The sequence below is a fragment of the Sceloporus occidentalis genome, unplaced genomic scaffold (assembly GCF_023333645.1).
Source record: "Sceloporus occidentalis isolate IW3139 unplaced genomic scaffold, rSceOcc1.0.p SCAF_40, whole genome shotgun sequence".
NCBI classification, from domain to species: domain Eukaryota; kingdom Metazoa; phylum Chordata; class Lepidosauria; order Squamata; family Phrynosomatidae; genus Sceloporus; species Sceloporus occidentalis.
In genome coordinates this window covers 4,638,623-4,661,132 of record NW_028317020.1, presented here as the reverse complement: position 1 = coordinate 4,661,132, position 22,510 = coordinate 4,638,623, and positions in this window count along the sequence as shown.

Sequence of the window (22,510 nt, the reverse complement as noted above, 5' to 3'; positions counted from 1 at the left end):
GCTGCTCTGGGGTACACATGCTGCTTTAGGAAGACAGCAGTTGGGCTTCATCATTCGTTGAAGAGCCACCCACTATTATACAGGATACGAGATTTACTAATATGCTAATTTTGGATATTTTGAACATGTGCTGCGTTTGAGTTATGTATAAAAAATGATTCTGGTGTTTGAAAAGTCACCACATTAACCAATAGAATGGTCCGAGTGGCATGTATATTCCATGGTTTATTATACACATTTTGTACCAGAATCCCCTTGTATACAAAAGACTTCATGTGTTTATTTTGAACTTGAAATTTTATGAGTTATTTATTCTAGGTTGTTGATGAGCCATTTGAGTTATTTTTTTATCTCTACACACAGGTAAACAGATGGATATTCTTTTAATAACTAGGAGAGAGCTTTGCAAATAAAATTTCTACACGAAGATAAAAAGGTGCACTATTATTTTTATTTATATATATGATATATCTATATATAATTTCTTTTTTACAGGGTCGACTTCTGCATTGTATGTTATACGCGCAGCTCTCCTGCTATCTGGTTCAGAGCAGGTGTGCAAGGCCAGGCGTGAGGCTGCTTGCCTGGTTTCTTATTTTTAACACCCTGCTCTCAGGCAGTGACAAGCCATCGCTAAGTGAGGTAATAGCCAATTGATTTTGTTCCGTTTTTTGCAGTAGGCAGTAATAAATCATGTTGCTTGTCAGAGGGGTGTTTTCATGTTTGCTGGAAGAGTGTGCCAACAATTATTCGACAGAAAGCTCTCGTGGCCCCCCTCACGAGAGCAAGGCTGTTGCTCGAATTAGGATCTTCTTGACCAAAATGAAGCAGCTGCATCACATGCTCTAACTTGATTTCTTCTTGTGTGGGTGGGGAGGACTGTGTATTGGAGAGACATGCGATTGATGGATTCACACACTAGGCCTCACAGTTTAACAAAGCTGCCCATACTGAAAGGAATGTCAAGAGGCTAGCAACATATAGAACAAAGGCCACAGATGATGTATACATTCCAGCTATGTAGTACTCGGGGTTAAATGTGCTCTCCCAGACATGCAATTTCCTAACATCCTTGCTACCAAGTCGTAAATGTCTGGAACGGCCAAATTAAAATGCAAAGTCCTTTCAAGAAGAAATCAATACTACATTTAAAAAAAAATAAAATGTTTTTTTTTCCTGTTATCTTCAAATTAATTGAGGTTAAAAAAAAGAGCAGTGAAACCTTATACAAACATTTTAGAAGAATTGTCTTTTTTGTTGTAAAATTTTGAACGTGCAATAAAATAGCAGTCATTTCTCTGGCTTTTAAAAATATATTTGGGGTGAGCGCTGATAGTTGAAATCTAAAAAGTCAATTTAATAATCAATATTTAAAACAATTCATTCCATAAAAAAGGATTAAAGATACATACGTTAAAAATGATATGTTATTAGATAAAAAGCTGTGTAATGCATAATGTTTCTCTCTGGTGTTCTGGATGAAATATGCGTTTCGCCAACACTGGCTTCTTCAGACTTGTATAAGATGTTGATTCACCTCCTGTTTCTCACCCCTTATCCACCTAGATTGTAAGTTCCTGTGGGAACAGGGCCCTTCATTGCTCTTGTATCTGTATGTCAATTGCTGTATTGTACTTGTCGTCATCTGTATAATTTTCTTCTTTATACAGTGGTGCAGAACCTGTCGGTGCTTTATAAATAAAGTATAATAATAATAATAATAATAAGAATCCACTAGTCGTGTCTGTGTCGCGTCTGTTTATGGTCTCATGTGGAGGCTGAACATACAAGAAAATTGTGGTTATAGGGGCACTGATTGAGTAAATGCCTAGTGCTCTCTGCAGAGTATAGCTTCTGGGGATAACCGATTACTATTATCAGGTACAAAAAGAAATGGTGCTTATTCACTAAAGCAAGACTTTTCAAGGCCAGCCCTCTGATTTCACTAGGTATGTTAAAGGGCTAACCCCACCAAGATTATCTCCGGGACTGAGCTGGCCTTTCATAGATTTAACGATGCATTATACATGCCAATTGAGCTCTAATTGCTATTGAAGCTTCCTGGGATTGGTCCTTCAGAATGCAATCAATTCAATAAGCCGCAACTACATCGCTACTGCAAACTCCAACTTTAGTGAATATAAATTGTATTCATTGAAATTAAACCCAAAACAATTTGATACAAGTAAAATGAAAGATATTACAATTAATTGAAACTACACATGGCATTTCAATATACAGAAAACAGTAAGCAAATTGGTCTGATACCCAGAAATCATATTTCAGCAAGATACTTCTTTAAATTGTTATTTCCACAAGGATTGGTTAAATGCTGAGGACCTCTTTCAATAGACACATTTCGGAATCTCTAAATTATTAAGTACAGTAAATCAAATATTAGTCACTTTTCCCCTTTGTTGAGGTTATGAGAGACTGATGATGAGATGTGCTACATCACCTCAGGGAATATACCTCTTATTCCATTAAAGCAGTTGTATGAATTTCACAAATACTATATTTTTATTAACAAAAGTTACAGTGTTTACATATTAAAAAAAGTATATGTTACAAATCCATGTTATGCGTATACCAGGGGAACATTCGTAGCTACTGTTCTTGAGGTTTAGGTTCTTATTTATCCAGAAGAATAGGAATAAGAATGTCCCCTATTTTGTAGCAGCTGATTGGTTTTTGAAACCTTTATAGGACCTTAAGATAGCCCTATCTCCTAAGTCATATTTTCTATGTTTCCACCATTTTGGTAATGCTCCCCTCCCAACATTTACTATTTCCAAGCCTACATTACAGATGTTTTATCAACCACATACTTTATAGCTTTTAGCTAAATTAAGCAAAAAATAGTAATAGAAAATGCCAAAGGTCATCCCGTGCTCCTCCGGTAACGTTCTTCTTCAGATATTTGTTATTGCTTAACCTCTGAAAATTATTGAAAAGTAAGTAAAACTAATACATAAAAATACCAAGGGGAAATCAATTATGTATTAAAAAACACAAATTAACACTTTGTTTTGCAAAGTAATAATGGAATTTTGAGATTAAATTATTAGAATCTAAATGTCTCTACAGTTTTGGCAACAAAATTAAATATGCCTCAGAATTATGTGTCAGAATTACAAAAAAACATGGCTGATGGCTTGCTTTACAGATCTTTGTGAAATTGTTTGCCTAAAGGAAAGAGCTTACGTTATGATTCATATTTACTTGCAAAGTAGTCAAGCAATCATAATACGGATTATGGAACAGGATGTTAACGTCTACATACTTATTCCATTTAGCACTCTGAATTTCTCGCGCCAATCCAATATATTTTAACGTTTAAGGTCAACTGTAAGATGAGTGACATGCTAACCAAAAAGAGCAATTAAAATTGCTTTATAAATGGACACCTAGTTTCTAGACATTGCTTAACAGTAAATAGATGTATTACCTCTCAAAAGGAGAATAGCAAAAGGATGGCACAATGGCAATTTTGCAATTTGGGTAACATAATAATATTTTAATAATATTTTTATTTTTCCGTCTCATGGATTGGGTCCAATGGGAGGAATAAGGTTCCAGCATGAAATTAGATGAGGATGAACCAACATCCTACAAGTTAAAAGACATCTGCTATACTACTTGTGCGAGAAGGTTGCTTTGGTAGAAAATTAGTGCTTTCAAAGAAAAGTAGATCGAAATGCACAGAGTGAAGTTCAGTTGGTATGAAAAACATTCCTTTCTATTTCAATGGCAATGGAGGGTGTGCTTTGTTTGACCCTGTCATTTAATACTGCATGCCTGTAAGACTCAGAAGTACAGCTTGAGAATGATCCTTTAATTTACGAAACATCCTTGTGAAAGGGGTTGTCTGCCCACCAGAAGCACTTTTACTACATATATATATATATATATATATATATATATATATATACGATGTCAAAAAATAGAGTATTGCAGAGTATGCGGTGATACCTTTTTTATTGGACTAACATAATATTAAAAAGACAAGCTTTCGAGAGTTATCCTCCCTTCATCAGGTCTGAAGCAATACTAATCATCATGATAGAGGTTACAACTTTAAACAAGTGATGGTATAAGGGGGGGGGGGTTGAGTGGGGTGTCGTAAATAATAGGTCTGGAGGTGAGAAATGCAGAGAGGTAGAGAGATAACCCAGGGACAGAACAAATAAACTTAGGGAACCAATAACCACAGTAAAACATCAAAGATAACAGCAATTAGACATTGGATGACTGCGCACTAATCTTTTCCTCAGGTAACTCTCGAAAGCTTGTCTTTTTAATATTATGTTAGTCCAATAAAAAAGGTATCACCGCATACTCTGCAATACTCTATTTTTTGACATCGTGTCTACTGGACTAATACGGCTTCACCCTTTTACATTATATATATATATATATATATATATATATATATATATATATATATATAACTTTTTCAGATTGTATATTTTTTCATGCTATAGAAAGAAAATGAGCCATTGAGGGTTATGCATAAAAAAGGTGATTCTGGTACTATTGACATAACAGCTATTCCTGACGAATAGGTCTTTGTATTGGTTGAAATGGCCAATAAACCATTTTGAAACTGTAAATCAGAATTAGCTTTTATATAGAAAATTCCATTATAGGAATCCCCAAGGTCATTAAGGTCCAGTTTGTAGAACAATGTATGCTGAATAATCAATTCTGATGGCTAATTAATATATAGTCATGTCTGGGCTCCATCTGGGTTTCAACCAGAATCCCCAGGTAAAGCCCTGTTGCTCTCTGATTTGTTTTTCTTTCTCTGGGCCGGGAAGCCACACACTAAAGCAGGGGTGTCCAAGTTTTTTCTGCAGTGGGCCACTTCATCAGAATTGTACACGTGCGCGGGCCGCACTCATTTTTCACCGAGAGAAAATATGGCCTTTAATAAGATTAAAATAAAGTAAATGACACAAAACCTTTACTTTTCCTCTCACTGATTTCTGGGATTTCTGGGCCTACAAATTCAGGATTCTGGATAAGTAAAAATAAAATAGTTCTATTTATTTTAGGGATGCACTAAAATGAAAATTCTCGACCAAAACCGAAAATTCAGGGTTCACTTAGCCGAAACTGAAAATGACCCCCCCCACACACACACACTTTTAATAAAAGTAAGTTACACACCAAAATTGTACAAAAAAATTATATATTATGATTGTTAACAGCAATCTCAGGCATACCCAGATACCAGCATGTACTGGTTGGCTGGGCATTGTATTTTTTGTCCAATTTTAGTGTGTAACCATGCTTTTATTAAAAGTAACACACAATTGGACAAAAAAAATCAACAATATGACTTGGCATAACAGCAAACACACTCTTTTTATACCCTGGCAACCAGTGAATGCTGGAACCTAGGCATGATGGGACTGTGATTGCTGTTAGCAGATTGCTATTAGCTGTTAGCAATCACACTCCTATCATCCCAAGTCAGCCAATACATGCTGGTACAGGGTGGCTGTAAGTGCAGACCCCATACTGCTGGCAGCATCAATACACAAGGGGGGCAGCTAGCCAGGTTTCAGCATGTACTGGCTGACTTGGCATGATAGGAGTGTAATTGCTAACAGCAAACACACTCTTTTTATACCCAGGCAACCAGTGAATGCTGGAACCTAGGCATGATGGGACTGTGATTGCTGTTAGCAGATTGCTGTTAGCAATCACACTCCTATCATCCCAAGTCAGCCAATACGTGCTGGTACAGGGTGGCTGTAAGTGCAGACCCCATACTGCTGGCAGCATCAATACACAAGGGGGGCAGCTAGCCAGGTTTCAGCATGTACTGGCTGACTTGGCATGATAGGAGTGTGATTGCTAACAGCAATCATAGTCCCATCATGCCTAGGTTCCAGCACTTACACATCCATGCTATCACACACACACAGATTAATTCATTCACAGATTCATTCCCTCAATCAGACATACTCATTCACACAACCCACCCCACCCCCTTACCTGCTCTACAGCTTTCGATGCCGCTCATGGACTTCAGCAGGGGGCGCGGCCTCCCTTGTTCTCCCCACAGAGGAGGCAGGACTGAAGCAGAGAATAGCCCCTCCCACAAGTAAGCAGCAGGGCTCGTGTGATCTTGGCTGCCGATCTCACGCGGGCCGCATGTTGGACGCCCCTGCACTAAAGGCTGTCTAGGGGTAGCCCCACACAAGACTAACCCCACACCTACACAAAGCTTCTGGTTGCCCTTGGAGGTTCCCAGGAGTGTATATAGCAGTGATGGCGAACCCGTGGCACGCGTGCCGCTGTTGGCACGCCGAGCCGTCTCTGTGGGCACGCCGTGACTACAGTAATATACTATAGTCACGGCGTCCCCCGGACTACATCTCCCACAGTTCTCAGTGCTGAGCGCCGGGCGACTGGATATGACGCTTATATCCAGCCCCGGCGCCCAGCATAAACAGCTGTGCGCGGCTGCACTGCACAGTTAGAACGGAAGAAGCAGAAAGGAAAAAGCAGAAAGGAGGAAAAGGAAGCAGAAAGGAGGAAAAGGAAGCAGAAAGGAGGAAAAGGAAGCAGAAAGGAGGAAGAAAAAGCAGAAAGGATTAAGAAAAGGTAAGATTTGTGGAGAACCAAGGTGGGTGGGTGGTTGATTATTGGGGGGGTCTGATGTGGAGAACGAAGGTGGGTTAGGGGGGTCTGATGTGGAGAATGAAGGTGGGTGGGGGCATCTGATGTGGAGAATGAAGGTGGGTTAGGGGGGTCTGATGTGGAGAATGAAGGTGGGTTAGGGGGGTCTGATGTGGAGAATGAAGGTGGGTTAGGGGGGTCTGATGTGGAGAATGAAGGTGGGTGGGAGGGGGTCTGATGTGGAGAACAAAGGTTGTGGGGGGGTCTGATGTGGAGAACAAAGGTGGGTTGGGGGGGGTCTGATGTGGAGAATGAAGGTGGGTGGGGGGGTCTGATGGTGGAGAATGATGTGTGTGCATATACATATGGTAAGGCATATGTATGGGCACTTGGGCAGGCATATGTGTGTGTGTATAGGGCAGCTGTGTATATGTGCGTGTATGTGCATACGTTTATGGGCAGTGTATATGTGCCCACAAAAGGTGTCTTTAAAAAAATACATGCACGTGTACAGTTGGTTTTTTTTTGTTTTTTTTCAATACAAAAAATGTTTAATGGAAAGCTCTGTTATTGTGTTTTTCTTTTTAAACAAAAGCTGTTAATTAGTTTGAAAAACTGTACGAATTGTTTTTTCTAAACTAAAACCTCGTTATTCAGGTTTAATGGCAGTGTTGGCACTTTGAAAAAAATAAGTCGTTTTGGTTTGCAGTTTGGGCACTTGGGCTCAAAAAGGTTCGCCATCACTGGTATATAGTGTATTACAAGGCAACTTTAGTAATTATTATCAGAATTGTATTTTGTGTGACTGTTTTTTTAAGTGGGAGTGAGCTGACATACTTGGACCGGAGGAGTCTGGAGTTCGTAAGTTATAAAATGAAAGTACTTATTATTTCTAAATAAAAATAAATTCTGATGATTTGAATTCTGTATATGCAGCCTTTCTTATGGCATTGTTCGGTCATTGCTGTCAAAATGTGTGATTCTGATTACATTTAGCTCTACTACAGCCATGGACTAGAGCCTTGTCTTATCAATGCCATGCATACAAGATGCACTTGATCAAAGCTGCAACATGGTATTGAGAAGAAAATGGTGCGAATAGTATTATTTATTATTCTAAACAATAACTTTTAGTGTTAAGTAAAGTATGCCTTCAATTGATCATAGAGAGGAAATATTTCAGATAATTCGTAAGTTGTTTTGGGATGTAAAAGAGCCTTTCAGGTTAGCAGGAGTCAGCTTCCGGATTCAGCTTCTTCTCAATAGTGAAATGTATTATAGTATCAAAAGATAAGGCAGGCATTAATTGGCCCTAATTAAGCAATTCAATTGGCCTACAAGCAATTATAATAACAGGCTTTGCATGACACTATTGCAAATGAAAGCATTTACTCATTGTGACAGCAGGCTCTGTAGTTGTTCAAGGATTCAAAATGGAAGGAAAGGGGGGTAAACCAAAATTTTAACCCGCCAAAAATTTGTGTCAGTTCCCGAATATTTTAAATTGTGAACAAAACCATACAATGAAGGGTTATATATATTGTGGTGCAATGCTTGAAAAGTGCGTTAATCACCAAGGCAACCAATAGAAAGACTAGTATGACAATTTCAATGGTTCCTATGATACAATGAACACTTTGCACCACAATCCCTTTTTATACAAAAAAACCCTAATATGTCTACCGTTTCTGGTGACTGATGTATCAGTTGTTGTAATATATACTGTATATACAATCCCCATGTTAGACCAATCACCCCAAGGGAAACAATAGTTTTGTTTGTCAGTAGGGTAGGTTGTTCTTTGCGTTTAATGACCCACGGAATGTCACCAGGTCGATCGGTCTCTTGTAACCTGGGACATAGAAAACGTTATGGATTTATTTGTACTTTTGCAACATTTTTAATAATTCTGATCAGCCTTTTGGAGATATGCCAAGACTTGGAAATGGCTCAGCTCTGCCGAACAAAGGAAATATATATAAAGATCTTCATCATCAGTCAAAGATGTCACCCAACTAAAAAAACAAAATTTTTCTCATTTTCAATATATATGTTACTGATTGCAGCAGAGTAGTTGATATCATATCATTTTAGTTGTAATGCAAGGAAGTTTAACTTTACTGAGTAGTACATAGGAGCGACAGCCTCCCAGCAGAATAAGTAAAGGCTAATACAGTGAGGGAAATGACACACGGATGGAAAAATATGACTATCCTGAACATAATTCTATATTTCTATCAACTAAGTTATTGTTCTCTAACTTACACAACACTTTAGATCATTATTACCAAGAGTATTTTGTCTAAAAGCGATAGTTCATCGTCATTAACATATTTATTGCTGACAAACCAATTTTAGTGTATTTTACCTATAATATTGTAAAACATACACAGGGCCGGCCCGACAATGGAGCCAAGTGGGGCAACCGCTCCAGGCGGCACTTTTGAAGCCCTTTTTTTCCGGCGCTCAGCATTAAAAGCCGGCACCGAGACGGAACAGGGAGACTCGCCGCAGGACTGCTGAAAGGTAAGTACAAGGGGGGGGGGGAACGGAGGGAGAGGAAGGGTAGATAATGGGGGGGGGTGGCAGGGACGGAGGGAGAGGAAGGGTAGATAAGGGGGGGGGGCGGCATTTTAAAATTCGCCCCAGGCGGCATTTTGCCTTGGGCCGGCCCTGAACATACAGATATTCTAGATTTAAATATCCTTACCTTTATCATTGTAGTTTTTTAGTCATTGAGTAAGTTGAATATGTTTTAAAAATATTAGTTCCTGGTGTATGTAATGTTGAATTTGTTCCTGGTGTACATTTTGGATTTTTTTTTTTATCCTAGAGTTCTTCGAGCAGCAGACAATGGCTTGGATAATTCACAGCTCATTTCATTTGAATATCCTGTTTAAAAGCCTGGAAAATGGCTGGCCATCATTTTCATGTTGCTAAATACAGAGCTGAATTTACCACTTTTTTCCCCTTAATTTGCAAACCAAATGATCTCTTTTATTTCCTGTTTTTTTTTTTCTATGTCTGATAGAATTTAAGCTTAGCCTCTAGTAAGGACCGTGGAGTATTTGTTTTCAGATAGATCATGGTATGGCTTATCAAAACTAATAGACCTTATTATGCTCTTTCAAAAAATACTTAGCTGTAATCTTAAGAAATTCTTCAGGCAGATTGTTGCTTTAGTCCATATAGAAAAAGGCAGCCATAAGATAAGAATGTTCTCGCATGCCTACATTGTGTGGCATAGGATGCACTACTTTATAATCAGGTTAAATGTGTCGTTCCACTTTAAAATGTCTGTCAATTTATTGTTTCATCTTAAGGTTGTATAACATAATTAGCACATAATTATTTATGTGCTAATTATTTTATATATTATATTTTATTTATATATTTTATATTTAGGCGTTGTTTATGTAGCAACAACCTATTAGTACTATTGGCACTTACCTGGCAAAAATATGAACAACTCAACATTTTCTTTCATATATAAGTTACTTTAGGGAAGAATGTGGACAATTATGTTTCTAATGCCGCATTTAGTTACAGAATTCAGCAGCTTAACTGAAACAGCGCCAATGAGCATACTTAGCAATATTCATGAATTGCTTTTTCAGCTCACACTATGGGGTGTGATGTCCATCCCCAATACATGGAGGGATTTGCTGGGCCAGACTAGGGTTTTAAATCTGTCCTGGCACTTGAAGGCCAGAGTCCAGTAAATGACGTATGTCTGACTGCATGTGTATATCCAGATGGCAGCCGTACAATAAGTCACCAGAATTGCAGCATGAAGGGCAGTGAAGGTAAGTGGCCAGTTTTGGCCTAGGGATGTGACATGATGTCCAAGGTTGTTTTTAACACAGGGCAGAAGAGCCCAGGCTTAATTTAGGGGTCCCCTGGGCCACCACAACCTAGATGTTGAGATGTGTGCAACTACTGGCCTGTGCATCACCTGCTAGTGCAGAGTTACAGGATATGACATAATATCATGGCACCCTGTGGCACATAGACATCGAAGAAAGAAATAGATAGGTCTCTGGATTACAAAAGAAAAATTGGCTTTGATCAGCTAATTTGCATATTAGATTGTGCTGTGGCATTTTCATTTTTGTTCTATTTTAGACTTGCATTTACTTTAGTTTTGCTTTAGTATATATCAACAAGCATCATCTACATGCTTACCAGCCAACATGATTCCACCGCCATGTGATGCAGTGAGTCTCCTTTACCTACAGTTGAACTGTTGGTGAATAAATCTGAACAACCACATATTTGCCTTAGACAGACAGATAAGAAAGTGACATCAAAATTAACTATGACTCAGATATTTTGAATTGTCTTGGTAGAGGTAAGGCAAGCACGCAGTCTGATGTAATGGTAAAGATATATTAGAAATGTCATGTTTCTGCACTCAATTCCACTGATATACACTATTAACCTCTGTATATCTAGGTCAAATTTTAAAATGTAACATCAGCTTTTAAAGATTATTGCAAATATGCTTTACTTAATCAAATGGTTCAGTACACAGACATATGTCGAGGCTGAGAAACCCCATATGTAAAGTATGATTAAGTGACAGTCTCTCTTAGTGGATTACATAATGTTTATTAAATCTCACCTTGTAGGACATCTGAGATATTGAGGTATTGTAGAAAAATCTAGAAAATCTGGTCACCTTGACACTGTAAAAACAATCCGGTTGGGAAATATACAGATCTCACAAAATGATCAACAATCAGCAATACGTTTCCAATTAATATTTGTATTAATGATGATGGTAATGTAATCATCATTCAAATATATTCCTGCCATAATCAAACAGGTTATATGCTAATAGAAAAAAAGCTATACCAATGCAAATGTAATAAAACACATAGCGTTATTATTATATGTATCTTAAATGGTCTTTTAACCCCTCCTTTCAGTGTGAGTAAATTTATATATATATATATATATATATATATATATATATATATATATATAAAAAACACTTTCAAAGAGAAGGTCAGCACTCCAGGTCTTTAAATAGACAATTTCATTTTATTCAAAGTCAAGTCGACGTTTCAGTCATTACTGACTTTCATCAGGACTTGACTTTGAATAAAATGAAATTGTCTATTTAAAGACCTGGAGTGCTGACCTTCTCTTTGAAAGTGTTTTACATGGAAACTGCTGGTTACTAGCACCGGGCTTGGAATATTTGGAATGGTGTGCAATGGACTCTGTGAGTAAATATATATATATATATATATATATATATAGTGGCAAACTCTGTAAGCATGAGGGCAACACTATTTAAGCACGGTCCTCCTAAGGAGCTAAGGCTCAGGAACACTGATCTGGAGCAAACTGTAAGGCATCTTATTGGCCCCAAATGTATTAGGCAGCATGACAACAGCCTCAAACATACAGTCATAGTAATGAAAAGTACTTTCAGTGTAAAGAAGAACAAGGAGTCCTGGCAGTGATGGTATGGCCCCACAGAGCCCTGATCTCAACATAATTGTGTTCTACAAGATGTTTGGAACGACCTGCCTTTCCGAGTTCCTTAAAAAACTGTGTGCAAGTGTACCTAGAATAATTGATGGTGTTTTGAAAGCAAAGGGTGATCACACCAAATATTGATTTAGATTTTGATTTAGATTTTTCTTCTTTTCACTCACTTTGCATTTTGTTAAATTATAAAAATTAACTATTAACATGTCTATTTTTGAAAGCATTCTTACTTTCACATTCTTTCACACCAGTCTCAAAGTTATATACCTAACTACACATCGGTAGTGGCAAAAACCAGATACTAACTGCGGATTCATAATAATGGATGTGCATGTTTACTGACTTTCTTGTATGTAACATTTTCATTAGTTAATGTCTTACAATTTAATAACTTAAGTGGTTGCTTGGAAGACATAAATGATACAAATCCATTATTTTTGTGGGTCAGTTGGCATTTATTAGTTTTGATTCCTGCTCAATACTAACAACATTAGTTAAAGATTATCAATATTATGGTGAATTTTGGGCTACTTAGATGCTTCATTGTGTATTAAAAGAATGGTATTAGCAAAACGATATATTTTGTTTCACAGCTACCACTGTTTAGGAGAGAAAGTGCTTCATTTAGACCAAAATCCCTCTACTCCCCAAAGTCCTCCTATCCACTACTTTAACCATACCTTTTGGTTTGGTAGTAATCTGTTTTATTAATATTTATGTCTTAGATCTAAATTAAAAATACCTTTATAAATAAAATCAGTTATGCTCATTATTTATTTGAAGCTTATGTCCTACTTGATGTGGTTTCATGAAAAAAGAAGGTGAGGGTCCCCAAGGATTCTTGGTATGCAAGTGGGCTATTTGGAATTGTCCTTAATCTCCTGTTAATGGTGTCTATGTTGCCACTGAGTATACCCAAGGTGTTTGTTAACGTACCACTGCCCCATTAATTTGACCACATTAGCCTTTATTGGCTCCATTGATTTAAGATCCAGTTAGCTTTGATACAGGATACATAAATGAGCAGTGGCCCCAGAACACACTTTGTAGGGGCCCAGTGATTGATGTGCTATCCTACTGTTCTCAGAATAATTTTTTGTTTGAAATATGCAACAGATTCTGAGACCAAAAAAATCCTTGTCCAAGACAACCCTCTTATTGCTGTTAGGTGACATTACACACTGAGTGGTTTGTGCATATTAAAGTATTAAACATATAAATAAAAAATGTATCATTTTCACATACTAATGATATTTTTCCAGTCTGTATTTCATCCATTTATCCCATTTCTGCCCAAGATGACACAACATCCGTGCACTACCCTCTTGGGTCTGCTTTCGGATCTCATCATAATTTCTCAATTTTTTTCCAGTAGATATAAACCTTATGACATGGTGCTAACCTAAGGCCACTGTATATTGGAGCACTCAGTTTAAAGTCCTTTTAAGCCATAAAATTTCAGTGTGTAGAAAGGAAGTGTTTTGGTCCTCAGATACCGTTTTGTGGTAAAATATGTTGTGCTGCAGCCTACAGAATCCAGATAACATTGTTTTTTTTCTAGCTCGACATTGCAGTTTGCTTGGGGATGTATTAAGGTCCTGGTGGCAGTCAATGGTTCTGTGCTGGGGATGTGTATGACCCAAATCCAGGCTTGTGCACGGCATTTAATCCTCACTTGAGGAAAAATGTGTTCAGATTCCTGAGCTAAAGATAAGAAAACATGTTTGCTCAAATTAAAATTGTCTGTGAATTAATTAAATATGATTTCATCCATTAAAGATTAAGGCAATAATGTACTAAATTGAGTTTCTTTTCCGACTGCACCTAAAAATTAAAAGTAACACTGAGAATCCATAAACTAAATTTACCATCACTTATTACACAAGTGCAGAAAACAAAGCAAGTATCGAAGTCTTATTTTTTTTGAATGGTATTCACTGGGCATGAGCTGAATTCTTGCTTTGTTTTGTGTACTTATTGGTCATTATTATTCTAGCAGCAACCCGGGAATTTGAATTTTTGTAACTTTTAGGCTTTATGGGTTGTGCGTTTCTCTATTTTTGTATATTTATTGTGCTCCCCTGGATCTCCAGAACATAATGGCATCTTTTCTCTCTGTGACATTTACAATTAGTGCGGGTATTTCTGTAGAGCAGAGGGAGAAACACAAAGTCAGGTCTGATTTGATCTGAATGTAATTATTGATATCTTGTATGTTGAAATACATATCAAAGTTTCTTGTAGAAGTTAATACAGTGTGGGAATTTGTGAACACAAGGAATTGGCATAAAGCTATCCTAAACATAATACGAAACCAAAAGACCATGTAAAGTTCAACATAAGAAATTATGGCCCTAATGGCTCTTAAAGGGAAGGATTCCTAGACAGCCCCACTAAAGAAGAATGCAAGTCCCCTATGGACGTACCGGTACGTCCAAAAAACGCATCCCAAGAATCCCCTATGGACGTATCGGAACGTCCTGCCCTCCCCGACAGCCGGATCTGCTGTCTGATCGCACGAACGCCGGAAAACTGTTTTGAAACGCTGATTGCACGAAATCAGGACACCTGCATTGATAAACTTGGAGGAGATTTTCCATCACTTTACCTAATTTTGTGAGGATTCAGAGGGAAAATTTATAAAAAAAATGTTTTTTCTATTTTTCTCTAGTTTTTACAAAATTTTCAGCTAATCATCTAACTATGGTATCAAAAGAAAGCTCTATCTCTCTCAGGAAAAGAGAATAATCGCTGAACCGACATACCGCAAAAATGGCAAAATTGCTCCGGGACTTGAGGTACCAAAAACCCCTGGGACTGAAGGGGTTAATATGTAGTCTTCAAAGACAGAAAAATAAAATGAACTTATCTAAACACTCACATTGAAATCAATAGTGCTGCTTTCTGTGCATGCACATGAGAATCTGAACAGATCCTTGCCCACAGTGTGTGCCAAGCCAGTATTGGGACTGACTGGTGGTAATTATATTATGTACAAAGAGATGTGTTCGACTCCTGCAAAAAACATCTGGGGGATGGGCAGATGTATACAGGGAGGGAGGGGGGGATTCTGCAGAATCTTCCATGCATTTGCAAAAGAGACACCATGTCAATTTAAAGGGACCTCTCAGCTATAATATGAATTAAAGTGCAAACGATGGCTGGATTGTCCCTTTAATCTAGGTTAGGTGTGGAAACGATGTATAGAGCTAGGCAGGGATATCATGATATGAAATGATCGGTAGGTGTAGTAAATAAAATACTGCTTTCATCTTTCATCTGCTACAGAAAAGGTCTTTTCAGAGAATAGCTTAAAGGAATCCTGTTGCAACATACTTACATGTGTTTTCACATTGCAAACAATGTATTGTTCCATTGAAAATGCCAAAGAGTTTTAGTGGTCAGTTTGTAGCAACCACAACAGGTCAAGGTTAATTTCCAAATATGTACAGTGGTATAACAGATCACAGTATCAAGGTCATATATTCAACCCCCTCGCTAGGGAAACATATCAGTTTGTTAATCATGTTTTAGAAAAACCCTACAACCGTTGGATGAATGACCATCTTATTTCAGCTTCATTATTCCTCTTTATGATGTTTAACATAAAATCACCATGAAGCAAACAATACTATAATAAAGAGGATGCTTTACTTGCATTTTATAATATGGCCCCAAAACACTATTGCAGCTTTGCACTGTAGTGTGTGTTCTGTAGCATGATTTAACTATCATTGTGCTTATCACAGCAGCTAAGGTTTTGAGCATAGGTCTCAGAAGTATATTGTGGTCCTATCAGCAAGAAGATATCTATAATGTAAGTGTCTTTAGCTACAAATATTACCAGTGTACCCCTATCCTACACAAGGAGTGGATTTATAATGGGGCACGTGAGCTGATTGCCCCAAGGCACCTGATGACAAGGGGCTCCTACTTACTGCTTGCTTGCTATAGTGTCATTTATCTAGTAGCCTGCGCTGCATAGACATCTACAGTGCTGGGTGATGAGCTCTGATGGGGGCCTACTTTGTGCATAGAGCCCGTTGTATTTGCGGATACACACATAGACTCAATTACAGATGTATCAATAATTATGGCAGCATTACCCGTATTTCCTGCCATATGACAAGACCGGTGCGTAAGAAGCTGCTTTATTGGTTACCATGGGTAACTGTGGAAGCTTTAATGGCACTCTGCTTGTAAGGAAAAGGCAAGTGTTAAAGTTACTGTGTCTGGATTCCCCAGCCAGGAACCTGCAGTTACAGGAAATGATAGTCTGTAGATTAATTTTAGTCTGCTTTATCAGATCAGGTAATTAATTGTTTGTGTATAGTCTGTTTTCTGGTATAACTTTCATACATTTGTTGGGAGCAAGAACTTGCTTTGCACCATAGCCCCCTGGCTTTATAACTACTGTACCTTCCTGTCCCTTAAATATGATTGCTGGGAATGCCATTGCTGAAACTTCCAGTCCCAAGTGGAATTGCAATGTGATTGCCTATGGGTGAATAAAAAAGTAGCAAAACTATAGAAGGGTAATGCAGTAATCCTGTTGAGTATTCAGTGTATGTGTGTTCCTCCAGGGCCCCATCTGACCTTGATCTGCCCCGTCCTACATAAATGAACTGGAACCAGAGTGGTATTCAGTAAGTGAAAAGTTGGATGAGCATAATAGGTATACCTGAGAAGTCTCCTGGTTTCCTGGAGGCATTAGAAATCAGCACTGCTTACCATGCCTCTGGGAGAGTTTGTTTAATCTTGGAGTAGGAGAGTAGCGTTTGCCCACACCTTCTCCCTAAGAAGGTTCTACAGACATTTTTGGTCTATAGTGTAACTGCGTGTGACCCTTTAGCCCAATTCATGCAGGAAAGGGAGAGCTCCAGCTGGCCAGACAAAGTTATACAGGTCTATGAAGGAGGGGTACTCATCTCTACTCCTTCCAACAGGGACCCCCAATGCAAATTAAGTGTGATCACATAGAAGAATGCAGAGTGGGGGTTGTAGTTGATGGAGAGGGGAAGGATGCAGCCTTTGATCAGGTCTAAATATGTCACTGTCAAGCTCTGATATATTTGGCAACAAAGTAGGACATTTTATTTCTCATTTAACATACCAAAATTTATTTCCTTTTTCTACCAAATTTCAAGAAAATGTCACATGCACAAAAATATTCAAAATTTTTTTTTACTAGAAAATCTATTATACTCATTGATGTATGTTGCTAATACCAAATATAAACAATTAGGTGAATTAAATGTGAGGTTTCTACATCATATATGGTAAATTATTTTAAAAAACCCCCTCTGTATTCCAACTGTTTTACTGCATCTACTGTATGGCTCTTCATATAGTCAATTAGAAGTAATACAATCATAGATTTCGACATAATCTTGTGTTTGATTATGCTTATAATATATATATATATATATATATATACATACATACATTATACATTTATAATAATGTATTAATAATGTATATCATTTATTTTTTTCTCTGGAATTCATTGGTGATGGGGTGCATATTATGATTTCAGCCTGCCTTTCTGAGCCGATGATTCCCAGATGGCAGTGCTTTATTTTTCCTAATGTCTGTGTCTGAAGAAATGCTTGGAATCAAGTCAAAGAGATGTCATCTGGGGTGAAGACCTTTGGGAAAGCCAATGTTTTCAAAGAAAGACTTGAAAAAATATTCTGTTTTAAAATAAGAGGTAAATAATATGCTTTCAAAATAATTTCACATTAAATGGAAGTAAAAAAAAAAATGTAAAGTACATTAATGATGGACATATGAGAAAAAAAGGAACAAAAACATCAGATAATATGAAAACACTTATGCGCAACTGTAGTCAAGGTTTATGGAAAATCTATGAAATATTCAAAAGTGAGAAAGGTATTTTCTCAATACATCACAATACATTTCAGTATAAACAGTATATATATGTACATCATCAACTTTATTTAAAAATGTGTAGGTAATAAATAATAAAGATTAAGAATTTACTATTTCCAGAATATAATTATTTTCATTTGTATCCTCATCAAAAAAAATATTTCCTAAAACTTTAGTTTAATAATTTAGTCTGAAAACCTGTCTATAAGGTGGTAATATTCTGCAAGGGTGTGCCATCAAAGGCAGAAAAACAAATTTTATAATGGAAAGATTAAGCACCATGACCTTTTTTCTCCATTTATGAAAGATAGTTAAAAACATAGCGTGGTCATTTTATTGATCACCCACTTATTACTATCAGGGTTTACTTTATACACCAAATCAGTCACATAGTATTATAGATGTGTGTGTCTAGTGATATGTGCACAAATTATTATTCCAGATGGACAGGGTTCATGAATTAGTCCCTATTTCACGAGAGGGGTGGGTTCAAGCACTCTCATAATGCTTCTCAATTAAAAGCTAAAAAGAGCACTTAAAAATGATAGGAGGTGAAGAAAATGTATTCTATACATCAATTCAATGTAAAAAATGCCATTACTATTCTTTTTAATGTATTTTCTGCATTTATATAATGAGTATAGAATATCACATTCACTATTGCTATGGCAATTAAATTGTAACAATGTTATAAAAGTATATAGTAGGTAACAGGCTGAATAATGTAAATCCCTTAAATTAGGAGTAATTTGAGAAAATTTAGTTTACATTTGGCTGAAGATGTGATCCATGAATAATATAAGCATTTCTGTCTATTCATTTTGGTTTACTTTGTGTTATACCGTGAAATTATAAAATAGGGCTAATAAGTAATAGGAATTGTATGATCAGCAACAAAGAAAAGTTATTTGATGACAACCATGAATATATTATGCAAAATAGTCTTTCAAAAAGACAAAAAATAGAATGTACCTATTGAGCAAGGTTCTACATTAGGAATATGGTAAAGAACCAATGAGGAATATTAGTTAATATTACACTGTACTAAATAGCATGTCATTATATGTAAATCACTAAATCTTTAATTAATTATTCAAATGGAAGATTCAATTTCATTATCTAAATTGAAATTTTAAGTGGTTGGTCCATTACAAATAAATGCTTATTGATGCATACTGTGCATATATTAATAAGGGTAGCATAAAGGTCACATTATATTTAGAATGGTCCTGTGATTATGGCTTTACTATAATTTTGTTACACAGGTTTATGTTACTATTCTATAATGAAAATAAACATAAAAAAGTGTTATACTATTACCTTTGTTTTAGTCAAAGAGCAAACCACCGGTTTACGGCATACATGAATTTAGGACAGGTTATATAATATAACTAAACTAGTCAGCAACCAAGAACTCTGACATGGTATGGACCACTGATGTGAGGTTTTCCTATGTTGGCCATCAACTGCATATGTGAGGGGAGTCATAGTTTTCTGGGGTTCCAGAAACCCTAGGGCTAAGACAGCATGAAATGAAGATGTCAAAAAAAAGCCTAAATCTATGTTCAAGATTGCTTAATCTACAAAACTATGTAAAGATCCCCAAAATGGCCATATTAAAAGTGAAATAGAAATGTGCCATACTTTCTATGCAAAAGGTTTTAGATTTTGTGTAAAATGACTAAGAGTAAATCAAATGCAACTCAAATCTGATGGAGATGTCATTGAGGATTCAGACTGAACTCAGCTCAAATCAAGGTCCCAGGTGGTGGGGTCTTAGTATATCCAAAAAGATAAAAAATGCTGTTACCAGATCACTTTGGACACAGCTGAGGCTTCCTTAACCTGAAACACCCAAGTCCATTGTTATCTTACAACTCATTAGAAACTAGCTATGCCTTTTTGCATGTGTGATTTTTTCTTGTCATATTTAATACCACTGGAGAACAGATATTTCCTTGCTTTGCTAATGGACAGTTGCCTAGTACATTTACTTGATTTAGAGCTAGATTTATTCAACTTATACTAAAATTGAGCTGTCTAGCACATTAAGCAAATACACGTTAAAAGATATTTCATATTTCTGAGAGAGCTTAGAGCTTTTAACAATATTGGAAATAATAGTTCTAATGCAGCATTTAATTATATAGGTGTTCAATTCAATAGAGTAGATGGAATAACACTTTTAATTGACCCCACGTTTTTAATATTTTTTCATTTAGTTGCTTACTGCACTGAGTATTTCATTTCATTTTAGTGGGAACTCAATAGTGCAGGAATTTTCAGTAGTAAGAATTTAGTAAGGATCTCATTAATGTCATCCAAGGCCTAGGGTAGCAGTCCATCTGGGCAAATTACCTTCCTAGGCAATCACTCCCCTTGGTGTGCATATTTAAACTGTGCTGCCTCCATAGCATGTAGCAAATGGCCATTACATCATGGTGCATGAGGATAAGATACCATATCCCAGCGTTCAGCAGTGAGCATAGTGGCAACGGAAGGAGCAGCTGGGGACTAGGGCAGAAGGGGAGGGCTGAAACCTTCTGGCCCGGGGGACATAAAACCCAACTCCTTGAACCCCACATCCACCATAATTTCCTTCTTTCTCATTTAGTAAAAAACGATATATATATATTTGGAAACAACCCTATAGTCCTATATAATTATCCTTCATTTTAGGTTTCCTAAATGTTTTTATTTTTTTAATATTTTTTAACCTCTACCTAAACCCAACCTTACCTAACTAATTACCCACTTACTATCCCTGCCACACACAATATAAACGATAAACTATAAAAAAAAATGAAACCCAGGGGAACACTGTTTCTTACTATTCCCTGTCTCTCTTCAGCCCACAATCATAGTAAGAAAGTAAGAGAACAGAAACAATGGCAGTGCTTACAAGTATTGTGTTTGTCATCTGACTGTTTCCATGCTCGTGATTGACTATTGGCCAGCCATGGTGCCGTCAGCAACCACAGTGACCCCAGTGTGATGTGGTTGCGTTTTTAATCAATGACTTACAAGGTACGTCATTGGTCCTGTAGGAAAATCTTTTCATGATATACCTGGGACATCATTGGTCAAAAAGTGGGTTAACAGGTAAAATCAACAATATTATTATTATTATTTTTTTTTTGTTGTTAAATCACATGAAGTGTTTAAAGCACAAATAGAACATTTTAGGGACTAATAAACCTAGAACTATAATACATTTCAATGTATAAGCAGAGAGTAGTATACACATAATTATGAATGTTTCAAAATGTCTTATTTAAAACATCCTGTACTTTTGAAATTAATTCACCATCTTTATCATGCATTTTCCGAGTATGTTTTTTATTAAATATAATTTGAATTTTAATACATTATTTTACTAAACTATTCAACATTCCTGGTATTATCATCAGAACGCTTTAATGTTCTTTTGACCTAATATAACAAATACAATTCTATAGGGTGCTGGATATGTTTCGTTTCCTTCTGGTTTTAAATAATTTGAAACATCTGCTACAGTCATTTTCTCTGTGAATACCTGGTCTACATGACAGACAAAATGGTCCAATTGTACATACACAAGATGAAAATTTTCATGGTGAAATGTATGCCATTTCACAGATATGTCATGGTTTTAAATTCCCAATTAGACAATGGACACGGTTGTTTGAACTATAAAAGAAAATGCCGTCATAGGCAGTTTAATTCTATTTGGATACACTTCTCCTCAAACATTTTCATACTTTTAATCACTTAATTTTATTTAGTGTAAAAGTATGCTATTGAAAAATGGGAATAGTGAATCTGATTTTTTAAAATGTAGCAGCATTTTACGATATCAATAATTGTTTGTAAATATAAATTTGTGAACAGCTCTGACACATTGCTACCTTTCTTGGCTTTTCCCATAGGGATTTAAACATTTTGTTGTTTGTTTCATTCACATTTTGCTTTTAGGGGGTGAGTATATTTTATTGCACATGTGTCAAACATCCTTAAGAGTTGTAATGTTGTCATGTTGTAAAGAGTGCCCTAATATGCAATGATTCAGTTTGTGCATTGCTACACACTATGGCAAAATGCTATCTTGAATCTCCGGCTGGTTGCAGCCCTCAAAGGCTGAAATTCAATCTGCCTATTGACTCCAGCTTATGTGTGCTGTATTCTATGGTCTGTGAAAAGTAGAAACTTGTACAGGTTATCAAGAATTCAATATACCGATAAAGCAGAAGAGTGCTAAGATAACCAGCCTTGTAAGCACAAGAGACAGACCGAAATAAACCAGAAAGATGGAGCTCATTTTGGATAGCTAACAATTTCCAGAATATCAGTTCCAGCATTGAATTGCTTATGTTTTTTACTGTGAAGGATCTCCTTATTGCTCATTTTCAGAGCCGTTGCTGCTCGCTTCACTGTTCCTGGTGCTTGGGCCGGGGGATTTCTAATTATTTCAAGTTGCTAATGTCCAACCATATATAATACTATA